Source organism: Nicotiana tomentosiformis, chromosome 7 (assembly GCF_000390325.3).
Source record: "Nicotiana tomentosiformis chromosome 7, ASM39032v3, whole genome shotgun sequence".
NCBI classification, from domain to species: Eukaryota; Viridiplantae; Streptophyta; class Magnoliopsida; order Solanales; family Solanaceae; genus Nicotiana; species Nicotiana tomentosiformis.
In genome coordinates this window covers 54,285,012-54,291,582 of record NC_090818.1, presented here as the reverse complement: position 1 = coordinate 54,291,582, position 6,571 = coordinate 54,285,012, and the positions used below count along the sequence as shown (strand labels likewise).

At 40.6% G+C, this 6,571-nt stretch overlaps 1 non-coding gene across 1 annotated transcript; it reads right to left on the bottom strand.

Annotated features, from left to right (window-relative positions):
* Positions 1–5,111: 5,111 nt before the first annotated feature.
* Positions 5,112–5,218, bottom strand: LOC117280734 (small nucleolar RNA R71). Its single transcript, XR_004511310.1, has one exon. It is a non-coding gene; the product is annotated as a small nucleolar RNA R71 (small nucleolar RNA).
* Between the last annotated feature and the right edge of the window lie 1,353 nt (positions 5,219–6,571).

The following is a 6,571-nucleotide window of genomic DNA, read 5'->3' as shown; positions in this document are numbered from 1 at the left end:
ACCCAAAAGTCGACCCCCGGGCCCGCACCTCGGAACCCGACAAATTTTACAAAACTCGAATACCCATTCCGATAAGAGTTCAACTATACTAAAATTATCAAATTCCGATACCATTTCGTCCCTCAAATCATAATATTTCATTTTAGAATTTTTCTTCAAAACCTCCATTTTCCTCAACTCAAAACACAATTAAAATGATTAAAATGAACATAAAATCATGGAATATATTAAATTCTAGGTGAAGAACACTTACCCAATCGTTTTGCTTGAAAACCCCACAAGGAGGCTCCCAAAACTGAAGTCTAAAACTCAAAATATGAAGAAAATAGTCAAACCCTCGACTTAAATGATTCTGCCCAGGACTTCCGCATTTGCGGACAAGGAAGCGCATCTGCGCTCTTGCATTTGCGAGAAATTGTTCGCATCTACGAAACTCAGCAGGCCAGGCCTGGATCTGCATCTGCGGAATTAAAGCCGCACCATCGGCCCCGCAGAAATGCCAAAGGAAGCGCAGAAGTGAGCTTCTTCGCAGATGCGATCGCTGGACCGCAAAAGAGGCCTTCGCACCTGCATGCCGGCCTCCGCAGAAGCGAGCGAGCCTCCAGACCACCATGACCGCAGAAGCAACCAAGCTCACGCTGAAGCGGAATCGCACCTGCGCTCCCAAGTGTCACAGGTGCGAAAATACCAGAACCAGGCCTGTTCGAAACCATGAAAAACATCCAAAACTCGTCCGAAATACACTCGGGCCCCCGTCCAAGCATACCAACAAGTTCCATACCCTAATACGGACTCGCTCGAGGTCTCAAATCACATCAAACAATGTCAAAACTACGAATCAGCCTCCAATCCAAACTTAATGAACTTGAAACTTTAAATTTCTACAACCGATGTCGAAACCTATCAAACCACGTTCGATTGACCTCAAATTTTGCACACAAGTCATATTCAACATTACGGACCTACTCCAACTTCCGGAATAGGAATCCGATCCCAATATCAAAAAGTCCACTTCCGGTAAAAATCTCCAAAAAATTCGACTTTCGCCATTTCAAGCCTAAATCAGCTACAAACTTCAAATTCACAATCTGCACATGCTCCTAAGTCCAAAATCACCCAACGGAGCTAACGGAACCGTCGAAACTCCATTCCGAATTCGTCTTCACACAGTTCCTACTACGGTTAAAATCTTAAGGCTTAAGCCTCCATTTTAGGGACTAAGTGTCCCAAATCACTTTGAATCATCCGGTAATTGAATTCAACCATGCACGCAAGTCAATACACATAATACAAAGCTGCTCAGGGCCTTATGCCACCGAACGAGACTTAAATTCTCAAAATGATCGACCGGGTCTTTACACAAGTATTCTGCGCAGGTGCGGAGCCGCAAAAGTGGCAGAGGAATTGCAGAAGCAGAGGGTGTAGCTGGGAGCAGGAGTGCGCAGATGCATAAGTTTCTTTGCATATGCGAAGGCGCAGATCCAATGGCTTTGGCTCAGAAGTAGAAGGGGCACAGATGCGGAGCCTTTAATTGCACATGCGATGTCGCAGAAGCGGGAAGTAATTCTGCAGGTGGGAGTGGTCGTCAGGTAAGTGGAGTCTGCAAAAGCGAAACTTGGGTCGCAAATGCGACGACGCAGAAGCGGCTGTTCTCTCTGCATATGCGGAAATGCTGGGCAGATTCTATATATTTTGAGGTTTTGTTGATTTATTCACAGCTTGAGTTTGTGGAGCTCCGATTGAGACAATATTTGAGGCAATTTTCACCATATGGATTGGGGTAAGTGTTCTCTACTCGATTTTGATTATATTTCATAAATCCATATTCATTTTTGGCATTTGATTGATGATTTCAAAGTGAAATTTGGGGTTTTGTCTAAAATTTTAAAAAGTGAATATTTGTGTTTTGAACATCGATTCGGAGTCGGATTTGAGTGAAACTAGTATGGTTGGACTCATAAATGTATGATTTACCGAATTTTGTGAGTTTCATCAGATTATGATGTGCGAGCCCGAGTTTGACGTTTTGGTTGACCTTGGGCTTTTGATTAAAGATTCCACCTTTATCGATTTGGGTTTGTTTACTTTGGCATTATTTGATATTCTTGAGTTGCTTTTGGCTAGTTTCGAGCTATTCAGAGGTCGATACACGCGGGATGGAATTGCTAGAGTATTGTTTGTCTTGCTCGGTATTGGATTTGGCTTGTTCGAGGTAAGTAACACTTTTAAACTTGGTGCTGAGGGTATGAACCCCTGAATATACGTGTTATGTGTTTTGTGTTGAGGTGACACACATGCTAGGTGATGGGTATGTGGGCGTGCACCGTGTGAATTATGACTCGGTTGACTCTGTGGTACTGTATAGTTACCTAGTCTTATTTGTATCCATGAAATTTCTATGTGCTAGCGTAGTTGAGCTGTGATCCATGTTAAAAACCATATTTAGACTATATACTCATTCATTGCATATTATATCTTAGTCTCTGTTATCATTTGTGTCACATCATATTATCATTGTTTGGGCTGATTGCCATGAGATTCGTGAGGCGAGAGATTGGAGAGACGGATGATTGAGTGAGGACGAGGGCATGATTGTGAGGATATTTATGGGATTGGACTGCACGCCACAACATGCTTTATTTATTCATGCCATGATTGGCATATATTAGCGCTTGGGCAGGATTGGCCCCTTCAGAGTCTAACATATTAGCAGTGAGTGCATGTACCTATTGAGTGCGAGTGCCGAGTGATTGGGAGGATTGAGTGACCGTGAGGACTGAGTGACTGTGAGGATTGAGTGACTGTGAGGACTGAGTGACTAGGAAGACTGAGCGAATTGATACTCCGGGAGTATGCATATGGTTTTATCACTGCGTTGAATTATGATGGTAGGCTATAATTACGTGTGTTTAGTCACTTATTGCACTCTAATTCACTACACTTTATTTGTGTTTGAGCTTTAATTAGTCGTGTTTTGCACTTATTGTATGTTTTATGTCTTGTAGGAATGATTTCGAGTTATATAGATGTTGTGGAGTTAATTCGAGCTAATTAGAGCTTTGAAGATTGAGTAAAAGCCCAAGGGATTAAGACGGGATCATGTTCGGGGGTCAAGGACCAAGTCCGCACATCAAAAATCAAGTTTGGAGTCGTACTCTGAGAATTTTGCACTACTGCGGCACGTGGTGTGCCGCAACAGTGTATTTTTGGCTTCCTGACAGAAGTTAAGCTCTCAGGATTTCCCAACTAAAGCCTCACATGGCGCGTCGCCCCATGCGGCATGCCTGTGCAATTTTTACAGAGTGAAAATCCTATTTCGGCTAGGAAAGGGTGATTTTGTCTGGGCCCGACCCTAATTGGTATAAATACACGCAAAAACGTTATTTTCTAGACTTTTGACATACTTTGGACCTAAGGAGGCTGTGGAGGAGTTGGAAGAACACAAGCACAATGATTTCAACATTCCTTCCTCACTCAAGGCCCGAGTTTGGATTGAATTTATGTTTTCCTATACTTTAATTTTATTTGTGATGAATTTCTTCATATCTATGAAGTAGTTCCATTTATGGTTTGATGGATTTGGTGTATTGATGATTGTTTATGGATTATAACTCTAGTTTTATGTATTGAATTGTTTTTGGATGAATTGACTGTTGCATCTATATTGACTTGTTCATGTAATCGAGAGAGGCATAACTTGTGATATCTTTGCATTATATTGTTGGTTGAGTTCATAGATTCTTCTAAGTAATCAAAAGAGGCTAGTTGAATCATTGATTAAACCTAGTTAGGAGAATAAATGAAAGAGATTTTCCTAAAGACCAATCCACTATGCATTCTTGCATATCTTCAATGCTTAAATTGGTCCATCTTGTGAGGTTAAGACTTAATCGAGAGAGGAGTTTTTGCTGAACGTTTGAACTAATAATTGAATGAATTTGAGAGACTCACTTAAACATTAGAAGTAAATTATCTAGAGTTAGATCCTGAATAATTATCTTGCACCAATCCTATCAAAACCCTATCTTCTCCCATTGATAACCTTCTTTGCTTATTCCTTGTTTTGATTGTCATTAGTCAATAACTTTAGATTCTTAGTTAATTTTAGTTAGACATCTTAAAAATCTCAACTGTTGATCATCTTGGATAGCAACCAAGCTAGAAACTATGAGAATACTATTTAAATCCAATCCCTGCAGATACTATATTATACCGTACTATATTTGATTAGTGAGCAAAATTTAAGTGTGTGTTTTGCGCTGGTCAAATTTTGGCGTCGTTGCCGGGGATTGGCAATCAATAGTGTTTGAAATAGTTTGTAGTGCTAATTCATGAATTTTTTCTTTTTATTTCTATTTTGTATTTTTACATTTGGTGTTCGTTGACTGTGCGCAGGTTACGAGTTTAGATTGGTGCATGACTCGAGCTTTTGCGAAAGAAGTGCTACCATATGAGCTCGAGATATAAAAACAACTACGACAGTTGAGGAAGGAAAAATATCTCACCGAGACATCAGAAAAGGTTGGGCAATCCTCAACCATAAAACTTATGGCTGGAAATGGTGATGATAATGTAGATTTGGCTGTAAGGGAGGCAGCACAACAACAAGAAAAAGCTACACGGGATGCTGAGGAAGCATCTATTAGAGATGCATATTATCTATGAATAAGAGAGGGGTCGGAGAATTGCTCAAAATCAACTCTTGGCTACAGACCAATTCAGAAATATAGCTCCTATGCCTGGGAGATCACTAAGCGATTATGCTAGACCAGTCTACAATCAAGGCTTATCAAGTGTTAGACCATCTCCAATTTCAACTAACAATTTCGATTTGAATCAAGGGTTGCTTCAAACCATTCAGAATTGCTGTGTTTTTAGAGGAAAGATGAACGAAGATCCAAACACACATCTGTTGGACTTCGAGGAGATTATGAACACCTTTCAGTACAATTGGGGTGTCCCAAGATGCAGTGTACTTAAGGGCATTCCCCTTTTCCCTTAAAGATGATGCAAAGTAGTGGCTTTGAAGTTTGCCCACGAGATTGATTAGAACATGGGAGGAGATAACCATAAAATTCCTTGATAAATATTTCTCCTCAGCTAAGACAGGCAAGTTTAGAAGAGAAATCCATAACTTTTTCCAGAAAGAGACTAAAACTGTTTTTGAAGCATGTGAGAGGTTTAAGGAGATTGTTAGAAAGTGTCAACATAGTGGAATTGAACTCTGGATGCAACTCCAGGACTTTTGGGATGGATTGACATTGGCCTCGTGTAGAACATTGAGTAGCGCAGCCGGAGGCCCTTTGATGAATAAGACTCCAAAGGAGATAGTTATAATTCTTGATGAATTATCTGAAGATGCTAATCAGTGGCCCTCAGAGAGTGCTGAAAGAAGAAAATCAACTATTGTTCACCAAGTTGATGTTAATACATCTATGCAAGTACAACTTGATGATGTGGCTAAATAAATACGGAAGCTGACCTTAGCCACGATACAAAGTGAGCCTCCTGCACCTTGTGATATATATGGAAGAGTACACCCTACTCAAGAGTGTCAAGCCTCAACTGAGGAAGCGAATGATGTGGGAAATTATAATTGTAATGCAATGGGTCAGAAGCACCCCAGTTTTTTATGGAGTTCACCTGGGGGTACCGCTATTGCATGACAACAAAACAACCCCAGATTTCAGGGACAAGGAACTCATGGTTTTATGAATCAGCCGAGGCAGCAATTTCAGCCTCAATAGCCCAATCAGCCTGGTCTGGAAGATCTCATGAAGGCCTTAATTGTGAAACCTGATGAAAGATTTGAAGTACAAGGTGCAACAATTCAAAATTTAGAGAAGCAAGTGGGATAGATTGCAATAATATTATCTGAGAGGGTTCCAGGCACTCTCCCTACCGATACAGAAAGAAATCCCAAGGAAATAATGAATGCTGTAACTTTGAGAAGTGGGCAAGTGTTGTGAGATCCCACCCCCGATCTAAAAAGATGTGAGACTTGAAAAAGAAAGTGGGGAGAAACTGAAACGTGATGATGATAAGAAGAAGAAAGGCCCAATGAAAGCTGAGACAAAAAAGAAGGAAGAAAAATTGAGAAGGGAGGAACATGTGGAGAGCAAAAATATGCCTACGCTACCTTTCCCTCAAAAGATATGCAGAGAAAAACTAGACAATCAGTTTGAAAGATTTCTGGATGTACTGAAACAGGTTCATGTAAACTTACCATTCACATAAGTGCTCTCACAAATGCCCTCTTATGCTAATTTCTTGAAAGAGATCCTTACGAAGAAGAGGAAAGTAGAGGAGACCTCAGTGGTCAAGCTCACAAAGCATTGTAGTGCGATATTGCAAAATAAACTCCCACAAAAGTGGGGAGATCCAGGGAGTTTTAGTATACCTTGCTCTTTAGGAAATATTAATTTGATAAGTCTTTTTTTGATTCTTGCGCCTCAATTAATTTAATGCCTCTATCTATTTACAGGAAACTGGAGAAGGAGATTGGAGAGATAAGGTATGCACCAATATCCTTGCAGCTGGCAGACCAAACGACTTTAATACCCGAGGGGAT